Source organism: Ambystoma mexicanum, chromosome 4p, assembly GCF_040938575.1.
Source record: "Ambystoma mexicanum isolate Mex_15411 chromosome 4p, UKY_AmexF1_1, whole genome shotgun sequence".
Taxonomy (NCBI): domain Eukaryota; kingdom Metazoa; phylum Chordata; class Amphibia; order Caudata; family Ambystomatidae; genus Ambystoma; species Ambystoma mexicanum.
In genome coordinates this window covers 220,104,035-220,116,841 of record NC_090927.1, presented here as the reverse complement: position 1 = coordinate 220,116,841, position 12,807 = coordinate 220,104,035, and the positions used below count along the sequence as shown (strand labels likewise).

General features: G+C 44.4%; 1 protein-coding gene across 3 annotated transcripts in view; it reads right to left on the bottom strand.

The window, feature by feature from the left end:
* The window catches only part of NEIL2 (nei like DNA glycosylase 2), a 283,374-nt gene that overhangs the window by 25,092 nt on the left and 245,475 nt on the right, over positions 1 to 12,807 (bottom strand). The window lies entirely within an intron of this gene.

Sequence of the window (12,807 nt, the reverse complement as noted above, 5' to 3'; positions counted from 1 at the left end):
TCCTGACGCCATCCAATTGAAGACTGCCTGCCAAGTCAGTTACAAAAGAATTACTTGGCATATTTACTAAGGTTGGCTTCCCTAAAGAATGTGTATCTGGTAGGGGCAGCAACTTTATGTCCAAGTATATGCAAGCCATGTGGAAGGAGTGTGGGGTTACTTACAAGTTTTCCTCAGCATACCACCCCCAAACCAATGGCTTGGTTGACAGGTTTAATACAACTCTCAAAAGCATGATGCAGCCTCTGGAAGAGCCCCAAAGAAGACAATGGGATCTTGCGTTACCATGCTTGTTGTTTGCCTACAAAGAGGTACCTCAGGAGGGTGTTGGCTTCATCCCCGTCAAGCTTCTTTTTGGTCACCCTGTGAGGGGACCCTTGGCTATAGTCAAGGGGGGGTGGGAGATGCCTACTCCCCCCCCCCAATCACTACCAATGTAGTGGATTATGTGCTTAGACTCCAATAAAGAATGGTACTCCTGATGGGTCCGGCTAGTGAGAAGTTGAAGGCTGTGCAAGCTATGGTGAAACATTGGTATGACCAGAAAGCTTCCCTGATATACAGTGGTGGAGTCACTGGGTGAAGTTAACTATTTAGTGGACCTTGGAAGGGCTGGACAGGCTCCAAAAGTGTTCCATGTAAATAGGCTGAAGGCTTTCATCCCAAGAGTTGAAATAGCTGCACTGCTGTTGGCATCAGATGTTGAGGAGGAAGAGTCCGAACCTCTTCCTGATCTGTTCCAGGGCAGTCCTTCAGACAGCTCCATTGAGGGTGTTCAGGTGGGCCCTCACCTGTCTTCTGTTAAACGAGATGAGGTGAGAAGTTTGCTGAGGGAGCTCTCCCCCTTGTTTTCCCTAGCTCCTGGTTTGACACCTTGTTGCAAACATGACATTGACACAGGAGATGGTGTATCTACCAAAAGTAGGGGATACAGGATGTCGGATAAGGTAAGATCTTACATCAGGCCAGAGGTCAACAAGATGTTAGATCTTGGGGTGATTGAACCCTCCAGTAGTCCTTTGTCCAGCCCTGTGGTTTCAGTTCCAAAAGCAGGATCCTCCGAGTTGAGGTTGTATGTGGATTAAAGGGATCTGAATGCTGTCACTAAGACAGATGCACACCCCTTGCCTAGAACTGATTATCTGGTGCATACTTTGGGTGCCTTCCAGTACCTCAGCACATTTGACCTCACTGCAGGGTATTGGCAAATAGCCCTAGCAGAACAGCTAAAGGAGAAGATAGCATTCACTCAACTCCAGAGGGCCTTTACCAGTTCAGGGTAATTCTTTTTGGGTTGAAGAATGCACCTTCCCCTTTTCAGAGGCTTGTGAATCATGTCCTTGACGGGTTGGATGAATTAAGCCTTGCATATCTGGATGCTATAGCAGTTTTCAGTGCCACCTGGGAGGATCATGTGAAACACCCCAGAATTGTGTTGCAGGCTCTTCAGAAGGCCACCTTGACTATAACGGCCAGTAAGTGCCAGATTGGGCAAGGTTCAGTCTACCCTGGGCATGAAGTAGGAGGGAGGATGTAGCCTCTACCCAGTAAAGTACAAGCAGAACAATGCTGGCCTACCCCCACGACACAAACCCAGGCGAGAGCTTTTTACAACTCACAGGGTACTACAGAAACTTTATGGCAGACTATAGCACCATAGCGGCCCCCTCTGACTGCTCTCACAACTCAACGAAACCCAATAAGGTCTCTTGGTCGGAGGATTGTGAGAAGGCTTTCAATGGCTTAAAAGACTCCTTTTGCCATGCCCCTGTTCTTACAGCCCCTGATTACCCAAGACCTTTTATTGTGCAGACAGATGCCTCTGACACTGGGATAGGAGGTGTGCTATCACAAGTAGATGCGAAGGACAAGGAACACACTATTGGATTCATAAGTCGCCAGCTTAAGGACAGAGAGCTCAGGTGGTCCACAGTAGAGAAAGAATGTTTCTCTGTTTTGTGGGCGCGAAGAAAGCAGAGACCCTACCTTTATGGGACCCACTTCATTGTGCATACTTACCATAATCCCTTAAAGTGGCTCATGAACATGAAGTGAGAGAATCCTGTTGCTAAGGTGGTCCATAAGCCTGCAAGGGTTTGACTTCACTATTGAGCATAGGCCAGGTGTCCAAAATAGCAATGCTTATGGGTTGTCCAGAATGTTTAACCAACCTGAACAAGAAGCTCATTCAGGGGTGAATTAGTTCCCCCTGTCCTTGGAGGGGCGAGTGTTAGGAAAGGTTTCAATTTATGTGTAATTCTCCCTCCAGTTGTGAAACCCCCCCCTCCCCAACTCTTTGCGGTTGTCTGACCATCCTAGCTGGCCACCAGCCCACGTGCCATGGATTGCATGTGTGCATGGTGTTTGGGTCTAGCGGAGGGTTTGACAGACACCAAGCCTCAGTGTATCTTTCACAGATGGGCACTATCTCCTATCCAAATGGCTGCCCAGCACTGAGGTGCCAGGGCAATTCTCTTCTGAACAAGAGTACCAATAGCAACCCCAGACACATGTCTTCTAGACAGAGGATAAGCAATATAAATGAAGGAAAGGTAAAAGATATACATTAATGCATCATAAACCTGATTATATTGGCGTAAATAAATACTTTTTAATACATCTAGCATTGACATTGCAAGTGCAATACCATTAGATTGTTTCTGTACAGTGTTCAAACATTGGGGAACATATTGAACATTTTATTCTGAGCAGATTTTGAAGACTGCTACAAATCATTTAAAAGTTACAAGTCAACCTTTCAACAAGTTCCAACTTTGGAGGACAAGGCTCATTTGCAATGTTTGGTGGCATTGTATGTGTCCTGGTAACAACATCAGGATCCATTTCATGATTATGCATGGCCAACACAGTCAATGTCAGATATTTCACAAATTCAAAATCCATTTCCTGGTAGATTGGCTTGGTCACCCATTGTTTGCTCCGTTTTGTAAAGGCCATGAGGTAACGAAGCATCCCGAAAGTTCCTGTAGTTTTCGCTTGTTCCCTCCCAATGTTCTCATTGTGCATAAGTACAGCTAGACTTATTCTGGCTTCCATACCCGTCTATGTTGAAATGCAACCTATTGGGCCTCTACTTTAGGCACATATTATGGAACACCTCCAAATCTCCAGTATGACAGAATTCGGCGAGTTCCTTCAGGTCTCTTGAAAGCGTTTTATCGTACATGATCTTCTCAAGTGCTTTGTGTGGAGGGGAACATGGCACCAACCACTTCTTGCATTCCTGCTCCTTCGATAAAGGTCCATGTGCACATTCAAGAAAATGTTGGTTTTCTGTTCATGAGTGTACGTTGGAACAATGGTGCATCAATTAACACCATTCTCAAGTAGAATTTCTACAGATCCATCACAAGTTTTGGAGCTCCACCAAAGATGGGTGCTGATAGACAGACCACTTTAAAAGGTTTTCGGAAACTTTTTTTTACCAGCAGCTGTACATTTTGCACTTTGATTTTGCAATGTGCCATACATCAAATAGATGCCGATGTGTGGAAACTGCATTCATATGGCCTTGGCTATTGAAACGTGCCTGTCAGTGGCTATCGGGTCTATCTGCATTCCCCTGGACTCCAGCTGTTCGATGTATTTAATGAAACCATGTTTCTCCATGGCCACAGACGATGTACATTCAGACACCTGCACAATGACCAAACTCACAACTATTTTAGTTTCCATGTCTTGAAAGTGGTAAGTGCAGTACTTAGCATAAAAACCTGGACTGTCACACTGTCCATCACCAGCTAGCCTGACACGTTTGCCAGACAATGTACTGTCCATTGACATCTGTTCAAGTTTCCTGGCCTGACTAATAGCGGGGAATAAGAATTCCCTCCGATATTTGTAGTACTGGGTTTTAGCAAGGAACTCGAGTCCCACAAATTGACAGAAACTGGAAAACTTACTCAGTCAATCTGCTAAACAGTAAAGCTGCTGTACGAAGTACATTTCAAGTAGGTACTTTGCCGAGCATCAGTTGAGCGGACCGTGAAAACGTATTATGAAGGTGGACACAGCTGGCCTGGATTTTCAGGTTGATGCCTTGTAATACATGAGACACAGTCACCAATGACTCCCCGCATATGTTCGCTCTTAATTTATGATCACGTTTAATGATTTGTACAATTTCTAGTAGGCAGCTGCCCATGTATTTTTTCTCCTTTAATAGCCAATCATCCTACAGTACTGTGTTTTGCGACTCAAGGGTGGTGGACAGTTTCCCAAACTAGGCAAACTGATGTTGAGATCTTGAGCGAATTCCTCAGTCAATTGCGTTGAAGCTTCAGCCTCTGTTAGTTCAGGCTGTGATATTTCCGCATGAATTGGAGAAACGGGTAACATTGAATGTTTGTTGGATGGAACATTTTTAGAGGGTGTAGATTGTGTCAATGGGTCTGTCTGCCAGCAATTGCATTGCATCTTCATGGTCTTCAGTTTCATCTGGGCGATTTTCCTAAAAGTAGCAATGGTCTATGGTAACTTTGTATGGTTCGCAGGTGAGATTGCATTCATTGTCTGGCCACTGGACATATGCATCACATGTCTGAATATTGACTGCTCCACGCTGTGCCTCAAATAGTAGTTGCTCTTTGGTTTCAGTTGTTGTCTGAGTCTTTATACTGCTCTTCCTTCTGGACCTCTAACACGTTTACAGATTTCTAGAAACCCCTGACCAATGTAAAGCACACATACAGAAGATACAATTTTCCAACTGAGAACATCTGACAAAAACATTTGCTTAAAAACTTCTCCAAAAAACAAACTGGTTTGTTTTTATCCTTGTTCTCTTAATTTGCTTCAAAACTGTGGCCTTCGCTTTTCTGACTGAAATATCAAGCTGAAAAAAGAGCGTCTTTATATGGGTTAAATCAAGCACATTTCTTTCCCACTCAAACATATGTACATATATACAAACAGAACCAACTTGATGGACTTCAAAACATTACATTATATAAATGTATTCCCAATCCAATGTGATGCTCATTTGTATTTCATATTAGGTTATGTATACATCAGGTCCACGTGCCTCTTCTAATTTGACATCTTGAATACGTTCCTTGGAGAGAATAATCATTAAGAAATAAAATAAAATGTCAATCGAACTGAAATGTAAAATCTTTTATCGCACAGAGCATTTCCACACGAAGTAGTTTAAAATGATAGCGAACCTTATACTATAAGGTTTGTTGTTGCAACCCAAATAGAACATTTGTATGAACATACCCTCGAAAACAGTGCACCTAATTTGTTCACAATATACATTTAAGAGTTTACCTGATAACCTTCCGAGGTGACACATGGACTTGATATGAGATCACCCTGCAAAACAAAGTGATTATGTTGGCTTCAAAAGTAGTTTGCTTTCTAATATTTCCTTTCAAATCTCTTCTGCATTAGGGAGGAAGTGTAACGTTATAACCAAAATCACATAAGTTTGAAACAGTGCAAGGTTACATGCATTTCATACTCAAAGTATAACCTTTGTAGGATTTAATTTAATTCTAGCAAGGAAACTGCAAGTACGCATAATTCATATTCTGGACCTGTTGCAAAGGAGTTAAGGGATTGTAGTCGAAGTTCCAGCATCTTCCTATAACATATTAAAACAAGTGCTACGGATAAAAAAGCAAAATGAAACTGAAAACATGAGATGCAGATGATGCTACATACTGAGAGACACACATACATGCAACTTTGTGTAAATAACCAATAATATACATAATAATTTTCGATATGTTTAAATTCCAAACATAACACATGCATGTATTGTTCATTCGCATATAAAGGACTAATATAATATAATTACTTGATAGGCGAGTCAGGTTGCTGTTGACTTAAGAAAAGTAATTGAGGAAGAATCTTGCTCCTTCAGTTTCAGTACATTGTCAGAAAAGAGTACAATGGAAAAAAGTACATTAGTATTAGAATTGTGGCCAAATCCAACGCTCTAAAATATCACTGTGTATTTCGGTAGGGCTCACCATTGGGATACTAGACGTGTCGGTGGTTTCGTCATTCGTGAGGGTATGTGCTTCCATCAGTGAGCTCTACGTAAAGAAGTTAAGTAATGTGGGTAAAACCAACTCTTAGTGTGCTAAGTGTTCTAAACTGTAGTGGGGCTTGCTGCACCACCAGAGACTAGAGGCTCTACTCCAGACCTCAAGAATTAAATAAAAATGAACACAGGGTGGCTCATAGTGATTGTGCTTGCCTGGAAAGTCATATGTTTGTGGCACAGGTAAGTAGATATACTTATTCAATATAAGTCAACACAAGTGTCGAATAAACTGTAGTTTAATTCAGTGTGCATCACCAATACAGCTTTATCAGCCTACACTTTTGGGAGGAAGTTGTCAGATCTGCCACTCTTTATCTATGGACCTTTTCCCCTCCTCCTACTTACCAGGAGTAGTCTTGTCCTTATGGGACCATGTGTGACACCCAGAAATCTGCTGCCATGGCCAACTTATTAGGGTATAACTCCTTCGAATCAGCCAATTGCTGCTTAAGCTCAGGGGAACAGATGCAAAAATATGTTCAAGCATGACTAAACAAATCATACCCTCTTATAGCCTTCAACCCAGCCAATCGTTTCTCAAGGAATCAGTAACATATGACACCAAAGTGTTACCTTCTTTCTTTTTGTCCTCTCTAAACCTCCAAGTATTGGGCAGGAGTCTTCCCAAACTTTAAGATGAGAGTTTGCTTCAATTTTGCAAAGTCTACTCTTTCAGCTTTGACATCTTCATAATAGTACTGCAGCCAGAATGGGGTAGTCGACTGAGCAACCATGCAATCTTGCCAGCATCCACAACCTCTTGAACTTTGCATGCTTGCTTAAATACAGTCAACCAGTCCATAATGCCATTCTTCACATCATATACACTGAGCGAGCAGATCTTTAGAAAACCGTGGATGAGAGGAGGACCCAGACCCATGTCCAGACCTCTTGTAGGCACCATTTGAAACCTGAAGCTAGGCAAGTTCCTAATGATGATCCCTGTCCTTTTGATTTTCTACCTGCTCTACTTTCAGTTTTGACATGGTGAATCCAAGTTCCTTCTGTTTAAGCAATAGTTCTTGCTTCTTGAATTCAAGCATGGCATCAGCGACAGATCCGACAGAGGAAACCTGCGACAACGCATCATCCCCGTCATCATGGGTACCATGGACAAGTGCAGCGACAAATCCGTCAGATAGGTCAGTGAAAGCAGCCCCACCATCTTCTGCACTTTAGTCTGTGGTAATGGCATGGAGTTGCTCCTCTTGCCAATCCATGATTAATTCACTTTTTGTACCTGTAGCAGGCTAGCCTCTCTCAGTACACAGCATTCTCAAAGTTTCTGATCTAGAAGTATTTAAGGTTATGTTGGTAAATGTTTCCATATTTCTATATAGGTCGTTTAGCCTTTACAGTACTTTACTACGAAAGTCACTATGTGTCCTGGGTAAGTGTAATCTGAGTACCTTTACCAGCACACAACACTGGGTACCTTCGATCCTATCCCACCGCTGCCACTAATTTGTTAAGATGGATTTCTGAACTCCGACCTGGTGGGCAGAGGTTCAGAAGGCCAGCCTAGTTTCTTGGAACAGGGTAACCTTCTGGACAAGCCAGACCAATCAAGGTAGCATTGGCGGCGTTCAAGACTAGGTCTCAGGAGGGGTGAAGGTGATCTAAAGCCCACAATGAGCACACACACTAAACACTACACGTTAGTCAGGTGTATATCAAAAATACATATACATTTAAAGGCCTTAAATTTTAAATCAAACACAAAGCAAATAGCAGTAATAGTAAACTCACACAACACTACCATCAAACATATATATAGTTACAAATGGCCTAAAGGAATGGCACACAGGAAGGGTCAACAGCCTATGAAGAGAGGGAGCACACAGGGCGAATATACTTTAGGCAGTCCTTCACTTATCAAACCCTAAGAGGCAGTCCAGTCCCTAAGAAGAGTGGAGCCTTCTGCTCAAAAGTACTTTCGGATGTAGATGCACGCGATTGTACGGTAGCGCTAAAATTGGTTCTCTTGCAGGAGCACTCAGCTGCTGAAAGCCGCAGAACCGCACAATTGCAGCATTTGAACCTGCAACCGAAGTGGACTCGACTGCCAACATTTGGTCCAGAGTGCACCTTGGGTCGGTGAGTACTTGCAACCCTTACCACTGGCCCCTGGCGCATCCATCCATTTTTACGCACGAGTGTCCCTCAAGGGCCAGTCATCTTTATTGAGCTAGCCTGATCTATCGTCCCATTCCCAACACTTGGATCCTACTCTGCCCTCTCAGGGGGGATCCTCCTCGAATAGTGGGAACTTTTTCTTCACTGCCTCATCCACCTTCCTGATCTGCTACATGATTCCATGGCAGGACAGCGGCGATTTCTCCTCTCCTGATGAAGGGATCATCTCTATTTCACTGCAGCTCATCTCAGGGCACAGGGGGGCAAAGCATCAGCACACCCGCAAAGTTTATCACCCTGGCATGGCGACACAGTGACCGCGTGCACTCGGGTTCAGGCTTACTCTCCCAATGCTGGAGAGTGCCTTATATCCAGTGTTTATGATTTCCAAAGTCTCAAGTGTCAACTCGAGGAGGCAGCGGTTCCAGAGCAGAGGTCTTGTGCAAGCTGGTCAGTTCAAGGGCGATCTGTATTCTTGCTACAAGGGCACTAGAACTTAGGGCGATGCATCAACGGATAAGATTAGCACAAGATGGCTGCGCCCAACCCGTTGTTTTCGCATGTGTAAAAGTGAGAACAACTAAGGTAAGATGCATAGGAAAACATGTTAAGATTGGTTACAGTATGCTTAAAAATACATTCCTGAATGATTGAGACAATAACATTTTTGAGCGAACTTCCCCTTTAAGAGCTATGGAGCAGACAGACTCCATAGTACAGGTAGAACACAAAGAATAGAGTTCCAAAAGACAGAGCCCATATCAAAAAGGCTCCACTCATTCAGCATTAAAAGAAAAAGGTCCAGCAGTCCAGCAAAAAGTGCTGGGGGTCTTTACCTTTAGTTTACTGTATGCTTATACACCAAAGCCCTCAGGTATCCAGGCGCTGAAACAGAGAACATACAGCAGAGACGAAAGCTACATAGGACGACTATGCAAGAGTTGAACCTAAACAAACAGCCTAGTCTTAAGAAGCTTCCTAAAGGTGGCATGATTCTCCTTCCCGATTAATTCGGGGAGCTCATTTCAAGCCTGTGCCACCCAAACCGGGAAAGAGCACCCATTTACCCAAACTCTTTTAAAGCGGTTAACCTTCAGGATGCAGGCCTCTGTTGAACGTAGGGTCCTACTGGGTCTATAAAACTCCAGCTTCTCTGAGTTATTGAGGTGCGGACCCAAAAAGACACTTATGTCCCAATGTAAACAATTTAAAGAGAATTCTGGCTGCCACTGGGAACCAATAAAGCTCTCTTCGGGCCGCTCTTAGTGAGTCTTTGCACGCAATTTTATAGACTATGCATACAGCTTCATTTTGAATTTTCTGAAGTTTATAAATGCACTCCTTACAGGCACCCCCCAGCAAAGAGTAGTCAAGCCGCGGTAGTATGATGGCTCATACCAATTTAGTGCGATTATCCCTAGTGACCAAGGGACCAACCAATCTCAGGACTCTGCTGTAATAATTAGAGTTCCTAACTATGTAGTCCACATGGGCATCCGTGTTAAACGTGTGGCCTCCATAAAGGTGCCAAGAGTGTTTACCTTCCCAGCTACTGCAGCGAAACCTCAGTCGATGTAGAAACCAGAGAATTATTTTCCCAAACTTTCTCTGGACTGCATAGACCATGGGTGCACAACACACAGCCCGCGGGCCAGTTGCGGCCATTCCTTTCATTAGGAAAGTCTTTGTTGTCTTCCGGGCCGGACAAAACACTGGCCCTCATTGGCTCAGCACACACACGCACCACGTCGCTCCTACGAGCCACGTAATGCGTGTGTGCTGCACCAATGGAGGGCCAGCACTACGGCTGGCGTGGTCCATAAGGCTTGATGCCGGAAGGCATTTCAGCCTTGGACCACGCCAGCCATAGTATGATTCCAGCGTTCCAGCTTACCTGCCGCTTACCTGCCTTCCAGCACGTCTCCGGTAAGTGGTCTGTTTGTGTGTCGGGTCTGTTTTGCTTTATGTTTGTGTGTGTATGTTGCGATTGGGGGAGGGGGGGTCGGATGTGTGTCGGATGTGTATGAATGTTTGGATTTTAATGTATTTTGTGTGTATGTTGCGATGGGGGGTGGGGGGGTGTCGGATGTGTATGAATGTGTGGATTTGAATGTTTTTTGTGTGTATATTGAGATGCGGGGATCGGATGTGCGTCGGATGTGTATGAATGTTTGGATTTGAATGTATTTTGTGTGTATGTTGCGATGGGGGTGGGGGGTGTCGGATGTGTATGAATGTTTGGATTTGAATGTTTTTTGTGTGTATGTTGAGATGCGGGGGTCGGATGTGTGTCGGATGTGTATGAATGTTTGGATTTGAATGTATTTTGTGTGTATATTGCGATGGGGGGTGGGGGAGTGTCAGATGTGTATGAATGTTTGGATTTGAATGTTTTTTGTGTGTATGTTGAGATGGGGGTGGGGGGGTGTCGGATGTGTATGAATGTTTGGATTTGAATGTTTGTGTGTATGTTGAGATGCGGGGGTCGGATGTGCGTCGGATGTGTATGAATGTTTGGATTTGAATGTATTTTGTGTGTATGTTGTGATGGGGGGGTGGGGGGTGTCGGATGTGTATGAATGTTTGGATTTTAATTTTTTTGTGTGTATGTTGAGATGCAGGGGTGGGAGGTGTCGGATGTGTATGAATGTTTGGATTTGAATGTATTTTGTGTGCATGTTGAGATGCGGGGGTGGGGGGGTGTCGGATGTGTATGAATGTTTGGATTTGAATGTTTTTTGTGTGTATGTTGAGATGCGGGGGTGGGGGGAGTGTCGGATGTGTATCAATGTTTGTATTTGAATGTTTTTTGTGTGTATGTTGAGATGCGGGGGTGGGGGGGTTTGTCAGATGTGTATGAATGTTTTGATTTGAATGTTTTTTGTGTGCCGAGTTGGGGGTGGGGGGTTCGGGTCTGTATGGGTGCATGCTTGTGTGTGCTGAGTTGGGGGTGGGGGATTCGGGTCTGTATGGGTGCTGGTTTGTGTGTGTGCTGATTTGGGAGGTGGGGTGTTTGGAGTTGATATGCTATGCAGCCCGCTATTCCTGAAAGTATCCATCAATAAGTGCATGAAAAGGTATGCTGGCAAGGCTATGTTCTTTATCTGATCTTGTTCTTTTTGTCGCTTCTAGGATTCTCAAAAAAGTATATAACTTTTTTGTGAAAACAGTTAATTTTGTCCGTGCATGCTCTTTAAATCACCGATTGTTTCAGGCGTTTTTAGAAGAGGTAAAGGCGGATTATGGTGATGTCCTATATCACACCGATGTTCGATGGCTTAGTCGTGGCAATGTGCTAAAGCGATTCTTTGCTTTACGGCACGAAATAAAAGCATTCCTTGATGAAAAGGGAATGGACACTGTCATGCAAGATATTGACTGGGTAGCTGACTTTGCTTTTCTGACTGACCTGACAGGCCATTTCAATGATTTAAATTTAAAGTTGCAAGGAAGCCAAAATCTCATATCGGATCTGTTTGAGGCAGTTTGTGCCTTTGAATTAAGGTTAAGGCTTCTGACAGCCCAACTGGAGAAAGGGATGATGGCACATTACCCCGCATGTGCAGAGATTTTCCCCCATGACAAGTATGTAGGGTGGTATCGGCATGTGAAGGTCCTGAAGGAACTGCAAAATGTTTTTGAGAATCGTTTCTCACAATTCAAATCCCAGCGAGCCTCTTTTAAACTTTTTGCAGACCCTTTCTCAGCTGATGTTGACAGTGTGCAACCTGAACTGCAACTGGAACTGATTGAACTTCAGTGCTGTAGTGCCCTCAAAAATAAGCACAGAGAGATGCCTTTATTAGTCTTCTATCAGACTCTGGACATTGCTCAATTCCCCAATCTGTCACGGGAAGCATTAAAGATGGTATCTATGTTTGGCAGTACTTACATTTGTGAGCAAGTTTTTTCACAAATGAAACTACATAAATCCAGCCTAAGGACAAGACTCACTGACCAACATCTCCATGCTATCCTGAGAGTAGGAACAACCTCACTGGAGCCCGAGATCCAGAAACTGACAGCTGAGAAACGCTGCAATGTTTCTCACTGATCAACTATGTCTGGTTCACTGTTTCATCCTGTATGATTTGGGGAAATGTATAGTACAAAATGTAAGTTTTAAATACAAATAAAACGGTACACCTCCAAAAAGGTGTTTTTTCCAACTGTCATAGTGTTTGGTTGGGGGTGAGGGGGCCATGGGGCATAGTGTTTGGTTGGGGGCAAGGGGGCCCTGGGGCATAGTGTTTGGTTGGGGGCAAGGGGGCCCTGGGGCATAGTGTTTGGTTGGGGGTAAGGGGGCCCTGGGGCATAGTGTTTGGTTGGGGGTGAGGGGGCCATGGGGCATAGTGTTTGGTTGGGGGTGAGGGGGCCCTGGGGCATAGTGTTTGGTTGGGGGTGAGGGGGCCCTGGGGGGATAGTGTTTGGTTGGGGTGAGGGACATGGGGCATAGTGTTTGGTTGGGGTGAGGGGGCCATGGGGCTTAGTGTTTGGTTGGTGGTGAGGGGGCCATGGGGCATAGTGTTTGGTTGGTGGTGAGGGGGCCATGGGGCATAATGTTTGGTTGGGTGTGAGGGGGCCATGGGGCATAA